The sequence below is a fragment of the Canis lupus genome, chromosome 31, assembly GCF_011100685.1.
Source record: "Canis lupus familiaris isolate Mischka breed German Shepherd chromosome 31, alternate assembly UU_Cfam_GSD_1.0, whole genome shotgun sequence".
Lineage (NCBI taxonomy): Eukaryota > Metazoa > Chordata > Mammalia > Carnivora > Canidae > Canis > Canis lupus.
In genome coordinates this window covers 12,057,078-12,084,596 of record NC_049252.1, presented here as the reverse complement: position 1 = coordinate 12,084,596, position 27,519 = coordinate 12,057,078, and the positions used below count along the sequence as shown (strand labels likewise).

The 27,519-nt window shown below is 37.0% G+C and overlaps 1 protein-coding gene and 1 long non-coding RNA gene across 17 annotated transcripts in view; one reads left to right on the top strand and one right to left on the bottom strand.

The window, feature by feature from the left end:
* Positions 1 to 27,519, bottom strand: part of LOC102154431 — a 355,562-nt gene that overhangs the window by 79,939 nt on the left and 248,104 nt on the right. For 2 of the 13 annotated variants that reach the window (XR_005382135.1, XR_005382117.1), the window contains one exon: positions 27,357 to 27,408. The exons of the other annotated variants lie outside the window; for them this stretch is intronic. This is a non-coding gene — a long non-coding RNA (uncharacterized LOC102154431). The remainder of the gene's footprint in view (positions 1 to 27,356; positions 27,409 to 27,519) is intronic. 13 annotated transcript variants of the gene reach the window in all.
* Positions 1 to 27,519, top strand: part of SAMSN1 (SAM domain, SH3 domain and nuclear localization signals 1) — a 269,753-nt gene that overhangs the window by 103,068 nt on the left and 139,166 nt on the right. The gene's annotated exons all lie outside the window — the stretch shown is intronic.

The following is a 27,519-nucleotide window of genomic DNA, read 5'->3' as shown; positions in this document are numbered from 1 at the left end:
CCCAGACAAGTTGGTTTGTAGGAATTTTTCTAAAGCAAACAGCTAAGTTATTTATTGATTTACTACCCTACCTTCTTGGACAAGAATTTCCTGCAACAGATAGTTGAATCATGTTAACACAGATAACTTTAGTTTTCACTAACAATTGCTATCTGTAGATAGAGGTGGTCTCGTTTCTCAAACCAACAACTATATAAAAGATCTTTTCTGAGATCTTGTTATTCTAAATTCTTAGTGAACTTCATTCAACAAATATTAATTGAATATTCAGGAAAAAATGGAAAGTGCAAGGTACAGGTCCTGTTATTTCCCTTCCTCCTTCCACACAGATACTGCCCATTATAAACATTAATAATCAATCACAGTACTCCTTCTCATTCATCGTGAACTTGACCTCATGATCTTTTTCAAAGTAGCATTTAAGGCAATCATTTTCAATTCATCAGAGCAGTCACTCAAATTGCAACCTAAGGGACTGTGTTAAGCATTTGGGGAAGATGAAGGTGAATCAGGCATGCATTGTGTTCTCAAGGAGTTTGGACTAAAGAAATGGTTGGGTTCCCTAAGAACATCACTATGTGTTTGGTTAGAGGGAAAGTATACATGAATGTGCATGGTATAAAGTCAGTCCAGATAGAGAGCGGCTGGCCATTATAAGTGATCCTTAAGGTGAAAATACAAGTGTGTGCCAGTTACATGATAAAGAATGGGGAAAAGCTGGTAATGAAAGAATCACAACTGGTCTTCAAGATTATTAACCTGGAACTAGACAAGAGAATATATGAATGCAGAGAACAGGAATGAGGCTGTGGCAAGAATTTTGAAATAACATAACTTAAGAACACTTTTGATAAGTTATAGGTAAACAGAAAGGAAGGGTTGGGTAGGAAGAGCATGTTTTAGAGATAGCACTGTCAAGTGTTGACTGCAGTGGTTAATTGTAGGGAGGGAATCAGAAGAGAAAAATGACTTCTAAAAATACAAATTTTACATTTTGAGCAACAACAAAAATTTAGTTGTTAAATTTCTAACAATGAAAAGAAACAGTTTTGATCAAGATTCAATATTTATAAGAGGAAGTTTGAGAGAGATTTTAACATTGTACTGAATATCTCTTATTTCTGTGTGCTTTATTGCTCTTCCTTTGAGAAATTATTTTGTACTCTTTTCCATGTAATATTCATGGAATACAGAAGTACTGACCCTGTCTTTGACCACAGGGTTGTCACATCTCCCACTAAACCAACTATTGGCATTTTATTGGGAATTTGGCCCTTAAGGTGAAACACTCAGGAACAAAAGATGGTAGAAACACTAAAGAAAATTTTTGTGTGTTAATACCTCTGAATTCCCTAAGATAACCTAGTTCTTTTCCGTTTGGAGAGCTGGTTGTTTAATCCTTCTTGAGTCTATGAGCTATTCAAAGAGAGCTGAAGCCAACATAATTCCTTGTTCCTGTGTTAGGCAATACTAAGATCCAGTAAATATGACTTAGCTTCTTGCTCCAGTATATACTTGTTCCTGGAAGATAAGATTTTGAATCAACTAAAAGCAGGACCAACAGATTGCTCATCAAAACTCATTTCAAGGCCTTAGCTTCTGTGCTCACTTAACCTAAAACTATCATATCATAAATTCTGCCCAGATAGTCCCCTGACTCACTGACTTGCTTTACAATCACTATATGCAGACCCTACAACCCTATAAATATTGACTTTCTTTACTAGTAGGTCTAGTAAACTTATCTTTGCAGGGTCAACAGGTTTTTCTGGTAGTCATTTGAGGAACCAAAAGTCAATAGTAGTAAACAACCAATAAATTATTTTTTTTAAAATTTCTGGATAAATCAGATAAAAATAAATTATGTTAACTGGAAGTTAAAATTGCTAATTATTTCATGCATTATCATACATGCTCATAGAATTTCATTTTGTGTACAACTTATCCCATAAAATTAGATTGTCAATTTCTGGAAGGCAAAAAATAGTGCATTCAGATCTAATGTTAAATCATCTAAAATATAAAGAAATAGACCAACTTACTACCACCTTGTGTCATCCCCTGTCTGTCAGGTACTAACATATTGCATTAGTAAAAGTACATCCCCAATATCTGCTGTTTGACAATAGCTGTACCTACTGTGCTAAATTCATAAGGTCTCTAACTTTTACATAAAACATTGTAGTAGACATTGTTGGAGTGTCAACCATTTCCTCTTGGATTCTCTTTGCATTTCAGTGGAAGGCAGCCTGTGATTCCTGAATCACACCATTAGCATCTTTGTCCCAGGGCTGCCCTAGGGAATTTGTTTTAGAGGCAGCCCTTAACTTAAGGCAGCCCTTAATAATTGATGAACATAGGGGGGTAATTGGCCAGAGTAGTTCTGAGTTTCTCAGGGGGTTAAATTTTAGTCATCCAATGTGGTAACTGTCTTAATAACATCCTCTTTATGGGTTGCTTTCCCTTTACCACTTCTCCACTCTCCAATCGTATGGGGAGAGTTATACACAAAAATGACATTCCTCAAACATGCACAATAACTGCTATGACTTAGTTACAATTTTTTGTTTTCAGGTAATGGACATTGATTTTGCCTAAAGTATCTAAATTCTAAATAAGAGGGACTTATTGACGGTTGTTGGTGTTTACTCCTCTGATGACCAGTAGAGAGATCTATTGATTGAGCACACCTAAGATTGCACAGAATACTTGCTTCAGGGTCTGCTTCAGAAGACAACTAAAACACGGAGATCTTAGGAAAATGGTGTTATCTTTATCCTTTCATGGCAAAACAGTTCCTAGAATTGTACCAGGGATAACTTCTGGTGAAGAGTTGGCTTGATTGTACACTTTCAGGCAAGAATGATGTCTGATTTGTCTTTACCTGTTGAGTGTCCCACACAGTGTCTATCACAGAGTAGGTAATCAGTAAACAACTGCTGAGTGAATCTCTGTAATCTAAGTAGCCTGGCCACATGGCCTGATAATTCCAGGAACATGGCAATTACAGCAGACTAGAATTGTATCATGCTGAGGAATGAAAGAGGCATTTGTTCAAAGAGTGTTTTAGCCAATCCATACCTCATAGCCAGGATGGACACTTAGGCAATGTGCATGGGGATGTTTGGACCAATTGTCCAGACCTGTCTGTTCTGATTAGTATGGGCCCATGCTCTCCTACGTGTTAAGTATTTTCATATTACCCATGCTCCTAACCATTTTTGTCGACCACTTTATTTCAAATGTGCTTAAATCTTGCTCTTGAAATCTGAAGAGAATGCTCTCAATATTTTCGTATGTGTTTTGTTTTATATCTCTTCTCACTAGTTCCTTAGCATTTCAAAGAGAGACAGTGTCTTGGCCAGAGTCATTGCTTATTTCTAAAGCAATGTACCTGATCATGCATCCATGCATGTATTTGTTTTTCTCCTTAGGAATTATATTTCTTATCACTGATTGCACTGGCCTAGTGCCAGTCTACATTGTGCTGTGTTAGACAGCATAAATATTAGTTTTGGTTGATACCATAGAACATTACTTAATGATAACCTGGACAGTTATAAGTCAGTGCTTAAAACCAATCATCAGAAAATAATGGTTTAGTGTCTAATTAAGTAAAACACTGTAAAAATGGCCAAGGAGATATACAAGAATTTCCACAATGATCTTTGCCTTCTAAATATATAAGATTCCAATCCAGGTCTGGTACACAGTATTTATACAGCCCCCAGGCAATTAATTTAATACTGTGTCTTATTTACTTATATGTAAAATAAGGATAGTAACTACTATGCAGGTTTGATGTAAAATTTTAAACACGTAAATGCTCCTTAACACATAATACACACTCAAAAATGGCAACTGTGAGAATCATCAGTCTAATTGCAAAGTTGAGATGTAAAGCACATGTAACAGTATAAAATATCACATGATAGATATCAAAAGGCAGGCCACGTTTTTCACATGCACAGAATCTATGGTACTTTTTTTTTTTTTTTTTTTTTTTTTTTGAATCTATGGTACTTTGAATTCAGGGGAAGCAGCCATTCTGGGCTGGAGAAATCTGGGGAAGTCTTTTGGAACAAGTGAAATTAGACTTGAGTCTTGAAGAAGATGTAGATTGAAAAAAGATGCTCCCTGTCTTAAGATGAGGCAGTGCGAGGTGTGTGAGAGTGCCTGGGCTAGGTGCCCTAATCACACTATATTAGGCTTTGGGGTTCATGGGCGAGGGACAGGGGCAAAATGAGCCTATGACTCCTCTCTTTGATCATGAAGAGAGTACATTAAAAAAGCCAAAATTTGGCTATACTCATAGTGTAATGAAGGTAAAAAACAAGATTGTAATAGGCTAAATTTTGCAAGGAAACAGGCAGGGTAGAGGAAGAGGTTGAGAATTGCTGATGAGGTTAAGGCTTATTCAAAGATGAGATGAATACACTCAGTATCTATTTTTTGAGAATTAGCATATCACTTTTTATTTTCTCAAGGATAAGCATATATAGAGTAGTTAAAATGAATGTTAAAAATAACTTGCTTTTTAATTTTTAATTTTTTTTTAATTCTTATTTTATGATACCATACCTATTTCACAAATGAAGAGTCATTTTCCAACTTTTTTACCCATTTCATTCAGGACTTTACTTTTTTCCTGACTTGATTGTATTTATTAGTAAGAATGGTATTATAAATTATAACTTCATGGAATAGAGAAAAAATTTCATATTTAATTTTTCATTTGTCTTAAGATTGACCATATTTTCCAGAAAATATATTCATACAGAGTCTACTTAAACTTTTGGTAATGAGAGTCATGTAAAAAAACAAATATGTTCTAGACCTATTCTTAAAATCATCATGTGCTATGTAGAGATGAAGGTGTTAACTTCAGTCCTTAGGTCCATTTTTATGTTACCGATGCGTCTGCTGAATTATAGGTGCAGAAGCCATTATCTCTCAGGAGCACCTTGAAAAAGAGATGTCTAATCTCAATAATGTGACTTTCTGCATTAAATAAATTCAGCATGTTCAGTAGTTCTTCGTTCTTAAGGGGGAGAAAAAAAAAGTCTTATCCCTCCCTCCATTCACCTCTTCTAATCTTAAAAAGAAAAGAATATCAAAGAAATTTGAATTTTACTAACCAGAATTGATTTTGTTTCATTCTACTTGATATTCTTTATCACATGGGGTGCGTGTGTGTGTGTGTGTGTGTGTGTGTGTGTGTGTCTTATGTAATGTATGAATAAACTCAGGAGAATTCTTTTGCTGGCTGAATGTTTACCATAGAAACTATTTTCCCTCATATTGATTTTACTCTCTATTTCTTATACTAAAGTATATACTTATAAAAAAATCAATTAGCCTAATAAGCCTAGCTTAATGAACACGCCTCTGAGGTAATACTTGGGCAATGCATAAGAAAGTATTTGGGATTTTGAATGATCACTTGTGCTTTGCAGATGAGCTACATTAGAGGAGCATCCTGCGGAGGCTTTCTTTTTTTTTTCTTTCTGTTTACTTATGTTTACCAGTTTGTTAAAGATATGATAAAGGATACACATGAACAGCTAGTTAGAGAGATACATCAGGTGAGGTCTGGGAGGGTTCTGAGTGCAATAGCTTCTGTCCCCATGGAGTTGGGGTTTGTTGGCCTCCCAGTGTGGATGTGTTCACCAACCTGGGAGCTCCCTGAACCCTGCACTTTAGAGATTTTATGGAGGCTTCCTCACATACATCATCAATTATTAACTCTGTTTCCTGCCCCTCTCCACTCTCTAGAGGTTGGGCAATGAGGCTGCAAATTCCAAGCTTCTAATCATGCAGAGGCTTTATTTTCTTAAAAAAAAAAAAAAAATCTAGGGGCACCTGGGTGGCTCAGTCGGTTGAGCATGGAACTGAGTCCCACATTGGGCTCCCTGCTCAGTAGGGAGTCTCCCTCTCCCTCTCCCTCTGCTCTTCCCCTCCCCCACTTGTGCTGTCTCTCTCTCAAATAAATAAATAACATCCTTAAAAAATAATCTCTATACACTTTCAACTAGTTCTACACTAATAATGTATGGCTTTAGTTCTACACTAATAATGTATGGCTTGGCAATTACAGGAAAGTTTCTGACCAAAATCTATTCAATTTTGGCATCAAGGCTGTGTGTCTTCTCCCTTATAATTGCATGAGATACGGTTGATGGATTATATTGAATGATCATTTGAGCAAGAGAAAGAAAGATAGAATGCTTTTTTCTACCAATTTAACTTTAGATAACTTTTTTCTCTCTTTATACAAACCAGTATATCCACCTCTCCCTATCTCCATGCCCACAACCTCTTCAATGAAACAGAAACAGATATTGATAGAAAAAGAAGAAAGCTAAAATTACATTCACATTAGTACCCTCAATCAGTCTCTTGGTTTACTGAGTGACAATAAGCTTTTATTTTTATTTTACTTATTTATATTTTTACTGTTATGGAGAGGAATGCAATTCACAAACCTAGACACAGAGCAGTAGTGCGAAAAGTTAAACATTAGCGGTAATAGACTATTTTTAGATGCAAGTTTTATGTGAATGGCATATACCTTATTTCATATTTTAATTTATACATGAAATTATTTAGCTTGAGAAATACAGAGACAAGGTTTCCTAGAGTCAGAATTTTAGAGCTGGAAGTAATTATCAATATTACTTAGCCTAACTCTGAATCAAAACAGAGGACTACAGAGATAACTAGCACTCTCTTCTAATTAAGGGTAGAGATAAGACTAAAGTCCATATCTTCAGTAAACTATAAAATGATCTTCCTTTCCCTTTAATCACTATCAAAATAATATCCCCTTATAATACTTTCCTTGTAAATACAGCATTACAAAATCTTAAATATTTAACATTGGAGGACTTTGACCAGTTGGCATGATCACTCTTGCATGTGTTTACCAGCTGAATGTCAGCTCCACTTGGTAACTATGAATGAAGATTTCTTCATGTTTCCTGATGTGCCGTTCTTCTATTAATATAGCTAAGAATCGCCCTTCTTTTAGTTACAGTGCCACGTTATTATGCCAGATTTCAAGTGGGGTCAGCTCTGACCTCAAATGCCTCTCTGGCTTAGACAAGCCAGTCTAGCTTTCTCTAGATATTTTCTTTTTTCTTACCTAATGGACGTGAGCTGCACCTGGCACTATATTATTACTTCATTCTATTTAGACCCACAGGCTATTTCAGCTTATAAAGGTCATGTCTTATTTTAGCTAGTTTCAGCTAATTCATAATCATCAAAAAATGATTTAGAGAGTGGATTCACGAAGACTATCTTTACCATGGCCAAACTTCCAGTTGATTTAGTCAAATTGGTAAAAATTAGTCGAGACAGTTGTTTGGCTTTTTTGAATTAAACAGCAGATTAATTTATTTTGTTACCTTTCAGGAGTTGTGCTGGATTGTTAGTGAAAAACATGAATATTGTATAAGGGTCTAACATAGGTGGAATGCCACCAGAATTTTGACTGCTCGGATCAAAAATATCCACTAGTAGAACTCCTCCTTGGGAATGACCCCTAGCAGTTTCACAGTCACCTGCTGATAATTTGATTTAAATCACATTTCCTCAATCTGTTGGTGAGTACCATATGCCATTTAGGATAGGATGAAGAGATGTATCTTCGTAAGACATATTGTGTCTATTTCCTTCTCCAACCTAGCAAGTTTGTCAATGTAATTGAAAAAGATTATTTTTATAGCTTTTAGAACTTAGTGTTTGAAAGCTTTTCTTAATTGGGTTCAGTAATTTTTAACAGAAGCCACACGGCCGACAGAAAACTGTAGTGACTTGAGCATGATAGAAAGTAACGTTCTTTTAAATAATTAATAGCTGCTGAAAGGTCCCATGCATTATGGAGAAAGGAGGGAGAAGACTCGATTTAATCAGAAGATTCAGGAAGGAGGGTTGATGAGAGAGATTAATCAAACTAGAGCATGGTCATATAAGGGACAGGATCAGATGATTCGCTCACAAAAATGAGTAAGAGCAGAGGAAGCAGAGAGTGCGGGGAGGGTGACATGATGGAGAAAGTCACATATGTGGCGGTAGTCAAATGTCAAACCTCATTAAAGAAGTTGTCCACAACGTCTCTAATGAGCTGGAAACAATGTGTGACAAACCTGGTTAGAAGCTTTTTTGCACAAATTCAAACTCAGGCCAGGTTGCTCAATGGGTCTTCAGAGAAATTACAAACACTGGAGTGAATCCTAGCCAAGGAGAGCTGTGTTAGCAGACTTTCCCCAACCACATAACTTTGGCAATTGAGACAAAGATAAAGATCCCTTACCTCCTAGAGGTAGGACTGAACTGGCTTCACCTATACATTGCCACTTATAATGGCCACAGAAGACATTAGGGTTAGAGAAACTAAAATAAGTGCAGCAACAAACAACGCAACACGGTTTTTCTAAAATGTCAGGATCGAGCAAGGCCAGGGGCCAGATATCAGTGAGCAGGAGAAGGATTTGATGGAAATCTGTGTTCCTCTGCCAAAGGAGTTAACTGCACTGAGCCACCTAAGCCATCTGTATATGCAGAATGACCTTGGCAGAAGTGGAACACATTATTTATTTCCATGGAAGGTTTTTTTTTTTTTTTTTCTTTTTTCTAAGTCAGGCTACATGGTCTAGAGCAGAGGTGTCCTCACTTTTCCTGCCAAGAACTCCTGGGCATCTGACGAAATGTTGTGAACTTATTTGGAATTTTTGATCCAAGTCTGTCTTCCATGTATGGTATAAAAATAATGGATTAAAAAAGTCATCAGACCTCAACTCATGTTTTTTTCTTTTCTTCCTCCAATCATCAATACAAGGACTGATCTGCAATCATCTTTCCATTATGTCAGTCTCTTTAAGTAAACCTTTAAAAGAACTGCTAGCTTTAATTTGCAACAAAATAAAATGTTCTGATTCTCTCACTTTGTCCATCCTGTACCTTACTATTCTTTGGTTTCACGCACTACACTCTCCTCCCTTCTGCAGCCAGACATAAAAACTCTTGGCCATCTCGCTTCCCCTATTTTGTTCCTCCTTTAAGATTTGCTATTGTGCCTTAGAGCAGCACACACACTGCTTTCCCTTACACCAGGTCACTTCTTTCTGCCCAAACTTCAATTTTTAGAACTTTACTGCAACTGTCTTTGGTTGTCTATATGTTTAAAAATCCACATGCATTTATATTGTTCTTTGCTCCACCAGCAGTTCGTGAGTTCCTTAAGGGCAGAAGCAAGATACCCTTCTTTTTTTGTCATTATCTTCGTGCAAGGCTTATCAATGTTAATTGATTATTGGTCCTGTTTAGATACCAGGAATACAATGCTCCTTTGCTCTCCACTCAAGCTTGGGCAGACTGTATTGCTTTGTTCTCAGATTCATCTTTTTTATTTTTTTGTCTTCAGGTTTCTATCTCAGGTCTTAAAACGTCTCCCTTGAAATAATAACAAGAGTGATCTCTCAGGGCCCACTGTCGATGAATTCAATGTGCCAGGTCATGCTTTGGAAGGCTGAGAGAGTGTCAGGCAACAAACTCACAACTCTGTTCCATCCAGTTGTTACCTGCTTCTGTGTTTATGTACATAATGTTAGGTTCTTATTCACATATCCATCAGTAGCCAGTGTGCCTGTTACTTTGTTTATACTTATAGTGAGTGATACCAGAGTATCACTCTTCTGTTGATTAATTTATATTGCCTAATTCCTAGCATGTTGCTACGTTCCCAGTCTCTCTTAATTACTTATTGATGACAATTAAGCCACCAAGCACATTTTCTTTAGCAAATATTTCCAGAGGGGGAAAAAAACCCCACATTATAAATGATGTCATTTTCTACCTAAGCCTCTCTTGAGTCCCAGCCATGATCATGTTACTTGTTACAACAGCCAGATCTACTGGCCAAAAAGCTCTGAGTGCAGTGCACTGAGATTATGTAGACATTTAAATGAGAAGAATTTAGGCCCTAAAATGTATTTGCAGGCATGTGAAATATCCACTTCTTTTCAGAATGTCTCAGACTGACCCCATACAACCTTCTTGTGGAATCCTACCCTCAAGGACTAGTATTAGTTCTGGAATCATCCTACTATCACCTTTATCTCTCAGGGTGTAAGTGTAACTCTGAGATCATTATACTAATTTAAAATATTTGGAAATCAGCAAATAGACTTGAGGATGTTTTGACTAAGTTCCTATTCTAGGAGGCTGTAAATTTTCCATTGTGCTGAAAATGTCAAATTTATCCCCTCAACATCTTTCTCAACTCTTTTCTAATCAAATCTCAATAGCAAAAATAACCAATAATTAAAAGAATTGAGATGGCCTGATGAGGATACTGCTCGAAGTTTTATTACAATTCTGGCTAGGCAATTATATATATATATATATATATATATATATATATATATATATAAGATTCCTGTGGCATGTGAGTTAGAGAGCACTTAAAGAGAGCTTGGTGAGATGTGCCTAGGGAAGAAAGTTTGGATAAAATAATGAAGAAAGATGAAATGTTGATTTAGGTCATTACTTGTATCTTTAATTTGAACATTATGTAAAGCTGCCTCTGTCAGATTCAAGAGAAGCCTATTAGCAGTGCCTCATAGACCGACCTTTGGGGTTAACCTCACTGCAGGTTGTGTTTAGAGAATTGACCTTCTAACAGGTTATTGTAAGTGATGCTTTTTCAGGGAAGTTTGAGGACCACTATATATGCTAAAACAGTAAATAGAAATATCTGTTGAGTGCTGTGTGCTGTATCAGATGCTGAAATATAGGAGTAAAGAAACCAGACACACATACTTCAAGAATTCCCAAGGCAAACACCAAAGAAAGTGAACACAGTTATGTGCACCTATAGAACTTATTCAAACTGTAAAACTTGAGGACTGAGTTTTAAAGTGGGTTACTTTCAGCTGCTTTAAGTGGAATGGATTTTCTTGTCAATTAAATTAATCTAAATAATTTATTTAAAGTGTTCAAACTGTTATAGTCAGAAAGTCTTGAAAACTTGTTTGCCTAAGCCAATTTAAGATGTTTTGGCAGAACTGGTGGGCAAAGTTGTATCTTTGGGTCCCCAGATTCTCCTCTTTCTTTGTCTCTAGCATCTTTCTGATGTTTCTTCAGGGGTCCCCTGACCTCACAGCCCTTCCTTTGCTCTCCTGTCAAAATTGCTCAAATGATATGGATATAATGAGAATGCTAAGCTGATAGTCAAGAGAAATGGGTTTGCACTGTGGCTCTGGTACTAAATAAATTATAGGCTTTGAGCAAGTTCCTTGAACTCTCTTTGAGTTTCCCTATCCCCAAAAAATAAAGGGTTGGGTTTTAGGAGCTCTGATATTCCTTCCAGTTCTCTTTCTATGATTCTTTGAGTTCTCAGTGCTTTGCATTTTGAGATTAGTAACTGAAGCATCCATTTGACAGAAGGACAGATTGCATAAGGAGGAGTCATGGATGAATTACTTAAGAATTGTTAAGTGTTAACCTACACATAGTCCAGCCAACATGTATTGCTTTTGAAGAGATATTATTCTGTTATCAGGAAGATTTACAAAGCATTTTAAATATGTATGGCAAGCCCTCACAGAAAAACCAAAGTGTGAGGACATTCAGAATCTTGAAATAGGAGTTGCAACATTTCTTAAGCACACTCTTTCCCACATGTCTTCCTATCACACTTCTCCTAGGAATCTTACAGGAACATCTCTCCTGCTCTTCTTACAGTTCCTAAAACTATTCCCCAGCTCGATAGAAATAACACCTACCTGCAGCCTTAGGGTGCTAGCCTTATCTTCTCTCCCTTTATTATTTAGATCATTCTATAGTATCTTATTTTCTTAAATCCCTTTTAAGAGATTTAAGGGATACTCTAAGAGAGTACAAATGTAGCATGTTGCAGGGATAAATCTTTTTATGGAAGTAATCACTAAGGCTTGTTGCTTACCTGGTTTCCCTTACTCTTGTGCCTACAATCTTAATTGTCATAGATTTTCTTTAAACTGGAGATTTTATAAAACAACAAGATGATGAGTTAAGAATAAGTCTATCTACAACTCAAGGTACAATAAATTCCAGCACAATTATTCACAGTAAACTAAATGATAGTTATTTCTAATATTTCTAATATTAATTTCCAGGCTTGCCTTGTGAGTCATGCCCTATTTAGCGAATTAGGACTAAGAAACAAATTCTGCTCAGGATTGGTTTCAATTGTTAAATTTTTCTACTGCTCAAATTCTACCAAACTTCTTGGGTAACACGAGATTCTGCCCTGGGAAGTTACTTCCTTATTTTAGGTTCCTTTTGCTGTCAACAGGCCATTCTTGGCCTCTGCTTTTGTAATTGCTCAGAGTGTACTTTTAGTAAAAACTTTGTATCATTCCTATTTCTAAAGGCATTCACTCCTAACCACAAGCTCTGCCAAATGCCTGCTATTAATTACTTACTACCAGGGGTTCAATTTTCCTTGACTGAAACATGGCCCTGAAGCTCTCCCTCTCCATCTGAGCTCTCTATTTTCTTGCTCAAATGCCTTTATGTTTTTCATTCTTCAAGCTTTGACTGAGCACCTACTTATGCTAGACACCTCTAGGCACTGAGATTACCAACACAAATAAAATACAACCTCTGTGTTCTGGAAGCTGACCATTGACAGTGTAGACAGACACCTATGATATTATTTGATAAGTGCCATGATATATTCCTAGGTACCATGGCAACCTAAAAGAAAGATATCAATTACATGCTAGCAAAGTGGGAATAGGGAAGGCTTCACACACAAAAAAGAGACCTCTAAGTCAAGTTTGGAAAAGGAAGTTGCGAGTAGGTAATAAATGATGCTGGAGAGGCCAGAGCACTTTGGTAGGAGAAGCAGCATACGCAAAAACATGAAAAAAGCTAGAGTTGGTGTATTTATGAAATTAAAAGGTATTTTCTATGGCTGGGCATAAAGTATGCAGGACAGATGGTGACACTCAGATGACAGAAGCTACTGGGGCTAAGTCATGAGATGAGGGCTCTTGGACTTCATGGTAAGGTCTGTGGCTTTGTCCTGAAGATATTAACCTTGATTGTATTTCAGGCCTATTTCAGAATCTGTAGGAAACGGGGGAACTTGTCCCAAGAAAAATAAACATGCACACAGAAAAACTCAAATTCATACAGATTTCAGAAACCGTTCAAGTCTCCAGATTAAAATCCAGTACTTTAGATGAAGAAGCATGGACTTAAGTGGGAGAGAGTTATGCCCAGATCTCTCACAAAGGAAGGAGTCTTCTGGTGCTATAGAGAGTGGTACGCACAGGATACCCTGGGTGCAGACCCTCAATAAAGAGATGGCTACAGAGAGTCTGGTGAACAATTATAGAGGCAGACACTAAACATTAGTCATTGACCCTGAACGGAAATAACCATGGCTTCAGATGTGAGGCCTATTGTGGCTGTAGCATTGTTAGAAAGTATTAATTAATTGGATGTAGTAGAGAGTAAAGTGGCCCAGAAAAGAAGTGTGGAATTAACTGACCTGAAGCTCCACAAGAAGTTAGTTCAGCGTAGCCCAGACTGAAGCCTTAGGCAGGTCAGAAGCCCAGAGTTTCATAGTCAGAATTTTGCCCTTTTGCATTTTACTTAGATTTCTGCCCTTGCTGAATTTTAAGGAATGGGTTCCTTCCTTCTTTCCATTCTTCCCTTCTTTCCTTATCTGTTTTAATTAGTCTTGGATGAGTCCAAGTGTCCTCAGGTTCTTCTAATGTGTGCTGAGGATTGTATAGCATTGCTCTAAACTCTCCCTATTCAATATCAATATTCTTCCCATTCAAAATTCAGTGTTCAGTTTGGTTGGACTTGGGGCACTGATAAAAGACAACTAAAAAATTGAGATTCTTGGCCAGTTCTTAAATGGCCAAGTATTATCTTAAATGGCAGGTATTATGCTGTCTACTGAGAGGAGATGCCAGGTAAGTGCATGCCAAGGTCTTCTACTGCAGGTTTTATGTTCTTTCTATTACACCTCTAAAGGCCTGAGAGTCTATAGATTAGCTCAGAATATGCCCTACCAGCACAGAAATGAGGTAATTCAGTGAAAAAAGTATTTCTATTTTATTGCTCAGTTTTTCACAAATTGATGATTTTTATTTTGTGTTTAAGAGGCCATGCTGATCTATTTGCTATGACAGTAATAAGCCAACAAACCCTCCAGAGATGGCTCCTTACTCTGATCCAAGTGCTCCTTGCTGTTGCAACATTCAACTTTTTCACAACCTGAGCTTTCATACATTTTACCGGAATGCCCCAAATCCATCTTTGATCTGAAAGATACAGATTGCTGCCATTTTCTAACTAAGGAATATCACCAACCCCTTTCAGGCAGGGCTGCCCCAGGAAAATGAGTTCCCTTTGGGCTGCACTGCCATTTTGGTCTGTGTTGTGTGGGTGTGTAGGGGTGGGGATGGGGGCTAGCCAGTTATCTCAACATACTCTATTGTTGCAATTTTCTTTATTATTTCATAAAAGTGTTTCCAAAAGGCAAGATAGAAATTTTGTAAAATGGAACTCTTACAATGTCCAAGCCTATTACTTAACTTTTGTATCTTTGAATTTTAGTCATATATTTTGGAATTATCTTTGTTAAAGGTAAGTCTGCATAGTAGGCAACTTCATTACAAATAGCTATGGAAGTATGTACTTAAAATGAATTATCTTATCTTATATTTGTAGTTTTGTGACCTGAGGTCACTGCTCTGATTCAAACAGCTTTATTTAGTATCATAGACAAACATGTGTCCTGCAGGGAAGTGTTCAAGGTTGTAGGATTGATAAATGTACAGTTCACAGTGCAGATTCAAGGGAAACATTGGTTAGTACCTGAGGGAGTTTCAGGACAGGATTAGTGACAGAGATAATAATTGAGGCAACCGTTAAACTATCAGGTGTCCATTAGCAAAGAGAAGTACATTCTAGAGGAGCATAGACCAGAACAATACATCACACAAGATCACAGTTTTTCCTGATGGTGTGAGCAGTGTGTGCAAGAAGAAATAGAGACAGAGTGCCATAAGAGGTAAGTTAAGGAGACGTGAAGGAAACAAAAGACATTGCTAAGCCATCTGTAGCAGATGCTGTCCAAACGTCACCCATATCCCTTGTACCACAACCAGTTCACTGTGTTCTAGTGCTGACTTCAAGCCATGCCTAGGGATTTTACTGGATATGTAGAAGGCCAATCTGGCCATTCTTGGCAGGCCAGAAGTGCCAAGGAAAGTGAGCCCCCCCCTCCTAAGAGCATACAGACCAGAGTTGATATGTATATACCCTAGCAAACGTCCCCCCATCATGGGATATCTCTGAGACATGGGTTTTGCAGCATTTCCTCAAGTATTCTATCAGGATTAAGCTTCAGTCACCCTGCCTTCCTGTCTCTGTATCAGTACCTCATTCCCTTATTGGTACCCCTTGTCCTCTCAAATAAACTATCAGCACAGAAACTTTTACGTCAAGGTCTGTACCTGGGAAAATTTAAGCTAACACAACATGATATGGAGTGCTAGGAAGGAGTTGAGATGTTTTAGATAAATGTAATTTTGTAGAGATCTCATTGATAGAAAGGAGATAAATGAAGTGGAGGTGGGAGAGAGTAGAGGCAGCAAGACCAGTGAGGAAAGACTTGCTGAAGTCTAATGAAAAATGGTAAAGACAAACTAAGGCACCAGGAGTTTAGAAGGTGGAAATAGATTCAGAGGTACTGCAGAGATTTTATGGCAGTAGATGGGAAGGCAGTAGAATTGAGGTCTTAAGGGAAGCCTGAGAAGGTATGGTCAAAGGAATAATAGAAGACCAGGAGAAGGGGTTATCCATTCCAAGAGAGAAGGAGCTGTGCTAACAGCTGCAGAAATGGCATCACAATCAGTGCCTCTATTGGATTGGGAAACTTTGAATCATAATAACCTTCTGCAAATCACTTTTCATCCAGAATGATGGAGCCAGAACTCTGATTGTAGCAGATTAAAAATACATGATATGACCAAGTGATTATAAACCGGTCTTCAGAAGAAGTTGGCCATGAGAGGAAGGAGCAAGAAAGTGATGTTTAATGGAAGGAGGCTTAAGGTCACAAAGGCTATCTTTAAATGCAAGGATGGCTTGAGCTGGTGTATAGACCACAGTGATAGAACAAGCACAGGCAAAAAGGCTGAAAATATATCGTCAGTAGTATAAGGTCTTTGTTCTAGAAGAGGGGGGGGGGGGTGAAAGTATGAACACAGCAAGGAGTTGAAGCTCATACTGTCGAGTTTTATAAAGATAAATTGTTCATATGGCATGTACATGAAAGGATGAAGGAAGTCAGGAAGCTAGTGTAAGAGAAATGTCATATTCTTTTGAAAAGAAAGAATTCATGAGGAAAGTCAGAGTGTTTTTACAGATGCAACCCTGGGTCTTCATCTGTATGCTACAGAAACCTAAGGGGAATGTAACCAAAGATTGGGGGTGGGGAAAGATGGGAGCCAATTTGGGAAATAAGACTGTAAAGTTTATGATGCTAATGATCTTAAAACATTTTTGGAAGCAATGGAAAGAAGAATGCAAAGAAAATGAGTTTATTTTCTAAAATGCTTTTGTTTTGCAAGTTCCGTTTGCTAATGTCATCTAAATTGTGTTGCCTAAATTTTCTATATTTTGAAAAAATGAAGGCTATATTATGTATGTAGATTACTACTCATCAGTCCAGCAGCAAAAAAGTCAATGAATTCTTTAAGCTTTAATGAAGCAGGTCATTATTTTACACCAACTTACTTCTCTAAATTCCACTGATCACTCTAACATCCTCCCCTCCTGCAAAAACAAACAAAGCCCAGAGCTCTCAGTATTAATCTTTTAAAAAGCTCTGCTTGACCTCTGTCTGCTATGTATAGGCTTAGTAGACTCTAGTTTTTCAGATCTTCTTTTTGGTGTATAATTTCCTAAAGTTCAAGAGACAGCTGTCTGGGGCCTGAGACCTAAGATGATGAACATGCAGATATCAAGGAAATGGTTTTCTTACAGCCAACAGCTCCATTTAGATCTGAGCATTTCCTCATTCTTTTCTGACAGCAGAGCGTCGTAAGTTATAATATGCACTGAATTCAGACGTGTTCTTTGTTAGTGAGGGGGATGGTTAGGGTTAACTTCATCAGCCTGCTTAAATTTAAGTAAGACAAGGGCAGCCCCGGGGTCAGTGGTTTAGCGCAGCCCTCAGCCCAGGGTGTGATCCTGGAGACCTGGGATCGAGTCCCACGTCGGGCTCCCTGCATGGGGTCTGCTTCTCCCTCTGCCTGTGCCTCTGCCTTTCTCTCTCTCAATCTATGTCTCTCATGAATAAATAAATAAAATCTTTAAAAACAAATTTAAGTAAGACAAGATCTAATTAAGTAATTTCCAGATCCAGTAGTTTGACATTTCAACTGTGTATCCTGTAGACAGAGCACACAGATATTTATAAATTACACCAATAGAAACTATTAAAACGTTTTTCCTTTTTTTTCCCCCAGCATTCATAGAAGGCTTGTTTTTATTTCTGGGCAATGATGCTTTCTATTTTAGCCATTGTTTCCTCATCAGTCTTCTGCAGTTGGGGTTTCTCATAAGAGTACACTACTTTTCTGCATATTAAAACAGGAAGCACAGTTGACTGATTGACTGACTTCCTTCATTTAGTATGTGCTTGGTTAACATTTGGATTTCACAACACTAGTTGAATCTCTATGATCCCAGTGAAACTGAAGATGAAGCACTTAACCACGTAAACTATGTTAACAGTTAATCCAAGTAATTTTAACGTTGGACACTTTCACACCCTGACTTGTTGGTGAAGGCAAATCTACATAGTAGAATATTGGTGATGAGCCAGTGTCAAATTGGGTCACTTAGGATGTGAAGTGGACAGTTCAATTTCTAGCAGAGAGTATTTGTAATCATGCTGGATGATTTATATTAGTGTTGTCAAATGGCTAAACTAGCAATTTTCAATGATTTTCAACTTGCAGTGCACTAATGTTATTTGATTTTATGATATCCCCTGTCACTTCTCTATCCTATACAGCACTTTCGCATTTTAATAAGTAGCTTTATACTTATAAGTAAGTTTAGCTAAGCAACTACATGACGCTTTACTTGCAGATTTTCTTTTTCTTTGAGTTACTGAAAAACCCTCTAATTTGCCTTAAAGGCAGTTTTAGAAATCATTGCATTAGAAATAGAGAACTGTGAGGAGTCCTAGGGACCATCTGGTCCTCCTCCTTATTTTAGAGAAAAGGAAACAGGCCAAAAGAGGTGAAACGAACTGCCTCAAATCAAACATCTAGTTACTGGTTGTACTGATTACAAAATGGTCGTAAATATTCTTGCACCTTGTGTCCACCTCCATTGCAAAGAGACTTTGCAGCTTCTTCCATTAGAAGGAGGCATCTGCTTCTCCACACCTTGAACCGGAGCTTGCATTTAGACTTCCTTTGGCTGACAGAATGCAGAAGAATGCTGTGCCAGTTCTGCTACAATAGATAACTAACATATAATTTATTTTATTTTCCTTTTGTTTAACTCCCTGAGTATTCTAAAAAATCAGCAGTCCTCAAAAAAAATTTTTTTTCTCAATTCTCGCTTCTTGCTACTTGGCACATTTTCAAATATTCGCTTTCTTTGCTTGTATATTGTATAATTTCTTTTACATCTTCTACCTCATGAAGCTTTTTAAGTGTGTTCTTTTTGGTTTGAGTTTTTAGGAACATCTTTGGCTGAGGTGAAATTTTTGACTATGCTTTGGGCATTACTTTGTGGCACAAAATTTTAATCCACTTAACAGCTTTCAGCACATGTATTTTTTTGGCAGGCAGGTGATGCTGTCAGCTATGTCCATACCAGCTGGCAAATTGCAGCAGGCAAGTAACTCTTGAAATGAATGAAAAAATATCTTTAACCAACGGGGAGGTCAACTAGCTGTGCCTGATAGATTTCAGTTCTTTGTTACCTGAAGCTATGCACATTAACATAAGACATTATCATAAATGCGTGGCCTGAATAGAATCATATTATCTGAAATCCTCTATTTTGGATGGTTTGCTCATTCTTATCTGGGGGCAGTATGATGTAATGAAATGAGCACTGAACTTTATGATTAGAATCCTGGGTTCATATTCCAGATAATCTACACATTAGCCTTGTCACTTTGAGAAAGTTACTTAATTGCTCTTAAATCCAGTTTCTTTGGTTTTAGTTTCCAACTTACTTAGGGTTTGTTTGTTTGAGAATAAGGTGAAGCATGCAAAGCATTTTGTAATCTGCTAACTACAAACTCTCTAGTCCTCTAAGTACTACACATTTTTCACTTGCTTATTGGACACTCACTCTCAGTCGGAAACTCCACATCTAAAGTCCATCTCAACGTGCACTATGCAAGCTTTTATTTTCTCCTGACTTCTGAAATTCTATTCATTAGTACTCACATTTTGCCATTATCCAGGTTTCAAATTTCCAAGTATGTTTTTGATGCTTCTCTCTTATTTATTCCTTGTAAGGCATTTATTTATTTATTTATTTATTTATTTATTTATTTAGCAAATGGTTATTTCTCACCTGTTCTTCTTTTTGCTCCTGCACACCTTCCTTCATCCAGGCTCATCCCTGTGTTTCAAACCAGACCTTGCACCATCTTATCTCTCTGTTTCAAACTACTTCTCTGGATTTGGCATCCATCTTAGACCTCTCAGCCTACACCTTGACCTGATTTGATTCCTTCTCTCTTAGTCTTTTCTCCAGCTCCAGTGTGTCTTGTCTCTGGGAAGAACCCCTTGTTCTAGTCTGTGCTCATTAGGACCTGTTCCCTGTCCCCAACATCCAGTTGTGCCACTAAGCCATTTTGTTTCCACTCCTGTCACCCTGATGGAAGAAGAGACTCAAACTCTAGGTGACACTGAGGGTGTTACCTCATTGTAATAAACATTTCCTCGTTTATAAAATGAGAGGGATACTGACTACCTCACTAGGCCACTGTGAAATGAAGTAACAACACATATGACTGAGACAGGAGGAAGCCCTCACAATCTAAGAGTTCTTCCCAAAGACCTGGATATGGTTGCATAGTGATAGACACTGTGCTCCTCATCTGACAAATCAAAATCAAAGCAGCTTAGAATCAAATTAGGGGGATGAGAATGAAATGTCTAATACAATTTGTGTATATAGATGAAATATGAAATGCAGTGCAGGTGGATGAGTACAAAGTGGAAAGGTAAGAAGTGTGAAATGGGAGGGGGGTAAGAGATTTTATTTATTTATTCATGAGAGACACAGAGAGAGAGGCAGAGATATAGGCAGAGGGAGAAGCAGGCTCCATGCAGGGACCCCGATGCAGGACTTGATCCCAGACTGGGATCACACCCTGAGCTGAGCTGAAGGCAGATGCTCAACCACTGAGCCATCCAGGTGCCCCTTGAAATAGGGTTACTCAAGGAAGACAAGCAGGCAGTGGCTTGTAAAGAAACAAATAGCTGTGAATTGGTGAAAAGACAGCAGGAACGTGTTGTTGTGGATGTGGATAGTGTCATAGGAAAATGCTGGAGGACAACACAGTGTGACATTGTGGTGCTAGCCTGATAAAATGAGAAGATGGGTTTTAGGTTAAAGGTCGTGTTTAGAGTGATAGAGTTGTACCAATCATAGCAGACTTAAATTCCTCTCCTAGTAACAGAAATATATGTGACTAATGTTTCCAGGAATATCCAAATTTTATTTCCAATGTAAGCTATGCATTTTGTTGTGTCATTCTTAAAGGATCAAGTTAGAAACTTAGTGAATTTGTAAATTCTTTGATTTATGTTAAACAAGTGGTCTCTAACGCCACTTTCAAATGCATTATTTTATATGTGAAATAATATTTGTGGAGGGAAAATTTGGCTGTGTTTAAGTAACCATCCTTCTAAGGGAGGTTTCCTGTGTTTTATTTATGAACATTAATTGCCTCCCCTTTCTGTGTGAATTGGGCTAGAAAATCACAAATGCAAAAGTCTTGGGGTTTATCTAATCCAAGGCCTGTGTATTTTACAAATGAGGAACAGAGAAACGGAGGTTAAATGTCTTTCACAAGGTCATAGCTAGACAGTAGCCAAGATGAAATTTAAACTTCTGTCTAGATTTTCAATCTAATGCTTTAAAAAAATATACTGAAGGACCTAGGATAGCCAAGGTAATATTAAAGACAAAGAGTACTACTAGAGTGTATCCAATAACAAACAGCAAGATTTGCACAACAGCTATTGTAATTAAGAAAGTGTAAATATTGGCACAAAAGACCAATGGAATGTGATACAGATTCCAAAAGCATATCTCCACTGAAATGGTGCCTTAATAAGATATGGTGTGGATGCCACTGTACTTCAATAGAGAATCAGTGGTCTTCTCGATATATAGTGCTAGATCAATTGGATATATCAATGAAAAACAAAAAAACTCCTTGACTTCTACCTTACACCAAGCACAGAAATTAATTTGAGATAGATCACAAACATTAGATATGAAGGCTTAATCAATCAGACTTCTAAAATAAAACATGGAGAGTATGTTTTTGACTTTGAAATAGGTAAAGATTTCTTAACTGAGACACAAAAGTCACTTACCAAAAAATTATAATAATAAATAAATTTAATTATCTAATTAATACATAACTAAAAGCTTCTGTTTATTAGGTGATAGCATTAAGAGGATGAAAAGTCAAGCAACAGACTTGTAAGAGATTTTTGTAATATTACATCTGTATATTATTTCTCAAAATTCTCATTAGCAGACCATAGGGAATGCTTAAAAATAAGTAAGAAAAAAGTAGGTAACTTAAGAATGGGTTAAAGATTTGAACAGATAATCAGTGTCAAAATGGCTAATGTGAAAAGTAGGTCACCATTGTTAAAACCACGAGTGAAACACATATGTCAGAACAGCTAAAATTAAGAAAACTAACAATACCAGGTTTTGTTGGTGATATATGAAATGACTGAAATTCTTCATTGCTGATAGGATTGTAAATGGTGCCATCACTTTAGAAAATTATTTGCTAGTATCTACCAAAGCTAACCATATACCTAACTTATGATCCAATTTTCCACTCTTATGTATCAGAGGAATGATTGCAGATAACCACCAAAAGACCTCTATATGGATGTTCAGAGGAGCTTCATTCATAACAATTGAAATGGAAGAAAAAAAAAAACCACCCGTTGCCCATCAATAGTACATGGGTAAATAAATTATGGAATATTTACGTAATGGAATACCACAGCATAATGAAGAACAAATTACAGCACAGATGAATGTCCCAAACATAATAGTGAATAAAAAGTCAGATGTACATTAAAGTAAAAGATAAGTGGAATTAACATATGATGACAGAAGTTAGAATCATAGTTACCTGGAGAGAGAGTAAAGAGGGTACTCCTGGGCTGGCCAGGGGAGGTGGATACAAAATGGCCTTCTGAACACTGGTGGCTTGATCTGATCTGGGTAGTTGTTGCGTTCGTGTACATATATGCACAAGTTTATTGAGCTGTATTATATACTATATGTATGCTATATCTCAATTCTTCAAAATTGGCAATGATGTTATTCCCTGAAACAAATAATTCACTATTAAGAAATCCTGGAGAACAGCAGACATTGACAGCCCTTTCATGGCATGTATTTCCCTTGATACTAAATTTGTACTGTGCCTAAAGCAAAGAGATATTGCATTAAACAGCCATATGTACTTCCTAGTGTCATCATATCTTATAAAGGAAAAGTATTTCAATTTGGGTTGGACAAAAGCAGGCTTCCAGAGTCATCAGTGCCATGTAGCTAATATGGAGTGCTCTCTGAGGCTAGTGATCAGGGCTTCTCTTGAAATTTCTTGGGCAGAAGATAACAGTTGCATTTGTTTTTACCTATCCATATCTTTTCTATTAAATAAAAACTTTGAAAACTACGAATTTAAAAAATGACAATTTTATTTGGAGTCATAAAGCGTTCTTTTAAATTGAATACATTTTTTTCATTTAGTTGATTTTTGTCTGATATTTTAAAACTCTAATTTATTCCAGTTTGCTTACAAAGTTTTAAAATCATCTTTCATTCACGGCAGTTTTCTACAGAAATTTGAAAAAAAAAAAAAAGATGAAGAATCTTAAGATTATCCAATTCTAGGCCACATGTTTTATGGATGAAACTGAGGCACATTCCTCCACTGGAATACCTTTTTATTAAATATTTCTCTTCTCTACCATATCTGCAAATCCTTCCTTTCTAAAACAAATCTTTTGAACGTCCTAAAAGCTTATTCCTTGCCTAATTCTACTTTGATTGCAAGAAACATTAAAAATCTTTACCAAATAAATGTTGAAGTTTCAGCATCGCAGAATCAACACCCTTCTGTAAACCTTTATCTAATAAATATGGCTTTCCCTAGCTTTCCTTGGAAATCAGTCCCTGAAAAGGCAAGATACTTCTTATCTATAACAAAAATGTGTACACTTAGAGTTCTCACTCTCCTATTCTCTCTCTTCTCTCTCCTTCTCTCCCTCTCTTCCTCCTCTTTCGTTGATACTAGATGATTAAAAAGGAGGAAGCAATGTTATCTGAGTTGATTAGCTAATAGATATGATAGATAATTTCTATGCATTATTTCCAAAATGGTAGGTATTTGCATGTCCCACTATTCTAATTATGCCTCTTCAAAATGTATTGCTTTATGTTTGTATTTATGAAAATTCAGAAATAGATTAGGTAAGTGATTCTTTATTAAGCTAAGACACTTCTTTGCAATGAAAACGACTATATGATTTATAATTATTTCAATTTCATTTAAGGAAGTGCTCCCTGGGGATATGGTGGGGTCTCAATTGTCTGTAAGATAATTTCATGCAGCAGTCCACAAGATTTGAATATAAACATTAGATGTATCTCTCTTTAGCTTGAAGGGTTTTTCCTCTCCCCCTACTCTAATTTAACCATTTTCCCCATTCTGAAATATCCATCATGAGAATCATGAACTAGAGAGACTTTAGATTTCTCAAGATCAGAACTTCCCAGCTGGCAATGTGGTGACATGCTGATATGCCAGGAATGGTTATGGATGTGTTGAGATATTATCTCCTTGGAAGTTGAAGTGACTGGTGGAGCCTTGAAGAAACTTCCATTTGCTTTTTTGTGTGTGCTGTTATGTGAAAAATGTTCAGAAAAACTAATTCTATCTTTTGTTTTATAGAAGAAAAATTGAAAGCCCTTTGAGTTTTGAAAGCTTTGTTATAGAGTTCCTTAATTCTAAGGCTAGGTGCAGAATCCAAATCTTGTGGCTTTTGCCCTGATGCACTTTGGCCACGACACACTTCCTTCCTTCTTCTTGAGTGAGACAGTAAAATTTAGTGGCTGCTCTTGGTAAGCACTTTTATTGGAAGAAGTGACCAAACTAATTCCTAACAGTTTGCTGAACTCCTCCTGGAATTCACTTTATATACATCGGTATCAATTTATATAAGACTTTAGGAGAGATTCTATTACCACTTTTTCATAGAAGTGGAAATTGGCATTCAGAGAAGTGAAGTGACTTGTCAATGATTTCATAGTTAGTTACTGAATTCAAATGCAGATCTGTCTGGCTCCAAAGCCTAGGCTCTTTGCACACCATCATGATAACTGGAATGGAAAGTATTGGTCATCGCTACAACATACAGAAATCCTGCCTGCAGAGGAGATAGATAAAGGATAGTTAATTTTCAGTATATGAGAAGAGGAAATTGGGGCATTTGCTATGCCTACCTGGACCTATTCTCCACTTTGAATTGGCGATGGCTTTTGGAGAGTGGGTGTCCTGGTGCAATTTGTTAGAGACCCTCCACAAAAAGAGTCTTAGGATATTTTATTGTTTTTATTGCTTCTACCAGACACATGAGTCAGGAAGTTTTCAAGTTGAAGTACAGAGAGACAAATTTTTACAAAGATTTGAAAAGTTAGATACTGTAGTATTATCTCTAGACTCTGCCGATGACCGCCTCCTTCCTAGTGGTAAGAGTGCATGTAACAAAAGAATTATAAGGAATGATCTCTGACCCTCAGTTGTACCACAAGTAAGTAGTTTGAAAAGATAAGTTCTCTTGGGCAGCCCAGGTGCCTCAGCGGTTTAGTGCCACTTTCAGCCCAGGGTGTGATCCTGGAGACCTGGGATCGAGTCCCACGTCAGGCTCCCTGCATGGAGCCTGCTTCTCCCTCTGCCTGTGTCTCTGCCTCTCTCTCTCTCTCTGTGTCTCTCATGAATAAATAAATAAAATCTTTGAAAAAAAAAAGAAAAGATAAGTTCTCTAATCATTACACATACACGTGGGATATGTGGGAAATAACTGGTATCTTAAAACAAGCAAATGAGAATTAGAAGAAAGAACAATGAAGTATCATGGCACATAGATTTGGCCTTTTGGAAACTACTAAAAGAGTTCAGGCTTTCCTTGAATGGATAATCCCAGATTTGAGGGGAAAAATATACAAAATGAGTCTAGGACATCCTAGAAATTCAAGCAACCCAAAGAACAAGCTCTTCTTTGCTAGAACACATTTATTGAAAGCCTTCAATGCGTAAATAGGACAAAATGGGGCTTTGAGAGGAAAATGGAGGTATTAATTGAATCACACTATATATATAATAATCTATAAATTCATAATGTGAGGAGAAAGACAGGAATAAGGAGGTGGAAGAAGGGGAGAAAAATAACTTATTGGATACCATTGAAAAATAACCAGAGCACTAATTCCTTACTCTGAAACTGTCATGTGTCCTGCCTTTTCCTCTATATACTGTCTTTTTGGTTAGTCATAGCAGTAGCTGATGAGAGAAATTGCTACTTTACATAATTTTCCAGCTGACTAATGTGGGTCGACTTATACAATTAAAAAGATTATTTTGTACCTCCTGAAGTTATTTAAGTTTAGATAATCAATGGGTGAAATTATATCTTAGTATTGGCAAATGTGGGAAATATTGAATGCCTCCTGATATAATAATATACAGCACCTAACACCACCTATGAAATGTTCTTGCAAAAGGTGGATCCAGATTCTAACTAATTTCCATTTGTAGGAAAAAGCTGATTTTCATATGTAGGAAATACCAGAGATGGAAGAATAAGTCGAATGATACACAAAGAAGCAAACAGAACATTCAGAATGAGATACATTTCATAGGAACTAATTTCTGCAATAAGTTAGTGGCACAGAAGGAGGAAAGACCGACAAACAGGAAGAAAGTAAGAGAAAGAGAAGTTCTAGACTAAAGAGACTTAAGAGACATGAAAACCAAATGTAACATGTGATCCTTTTTTATGATCCTTTTTTATTTGGATCTTGATTCAAATGGAGCAAATGAAAGAAAAGATCCTTTTTTTTCTTAAGATTAATTATGGAAAAAGCTTTGGCTATCTTGGCACATAGTGGACCACTTAGCGGCTTAAAACAATTTATTTTCTCACAATTTTGCAGTCAGGTCAGGTCTTCCAGGAATGCCTCTCTACCCCATCGACATAACTAGGGTGGCTCATCTGGGACTTGAGGATTTATTTCCAGGATGGCCTCACTCACAGGGTGGCTAGCACATCGGTACTGGCCGTCTGCTTGGAAAGCAGCCAGAGATGTTGCTAGAACACTTGATGTCCCTTCATGTAGATTTCTTTATGTGCTGCTTGGGCTTTCTCACAATAGGACAGCTGGGATCCAAGAAGGAGGAAAGGAAGCTAGCAGTCCTCTTAAAGGCTGAGCTTAGATCTAAAACACTGATATTTCTTCTATCTTCCATTTATCAGTGTAGTCACAGCTTCAGCCCACATTCAAGGAAATGGAGAAATAGACTCTATCCCTCTGTGGGGGGGATGACATGGGAGGTATTTGAAGTTATCAAGGAATAATTTTAAAGTGTAGCAATGGCACTCTGATTATCTAAGAAAATGTCAAAAAATTTTAGAGATACAAAGTGGAGCATGTAGGAGTGAAATGACATGATGTCTGGGGTTTGAAATACTTGCACAGGAAAGAAAAATGATAAGGATAAAATGGGATAGATTTAGCAACTGTTGTAATATCTTGATAATTTTTGAATATAGGTGATGGGAATATGGAGGGATTAGTGAACTCTGCTTTCAAGTACATATGAAAAGCTCATAATAAATTTTTGAAAATATTCAGCCTTGAAATAATATTATAGTTCCTAGAAGAGACTCAAAGTTCTAGTCTCATCTGGTTTGATTTTGATTAAATTTTAATATTACATTTTCTCAGAATACACTGTAAATAATACTCACCCAAAGTACTAACTTAGGAAAGCATGCAGAAATGGAGAAACTTGCAGGAGTACTGGAAGAATAAGAGAAGGTAGTCAAACATGGAAGGCTGCTCGATGATGGTGCTGATGACGTACTTTTTTCATTTAAAGGCAACTGTGTGAGGACTTAATGCTTTGAGGTT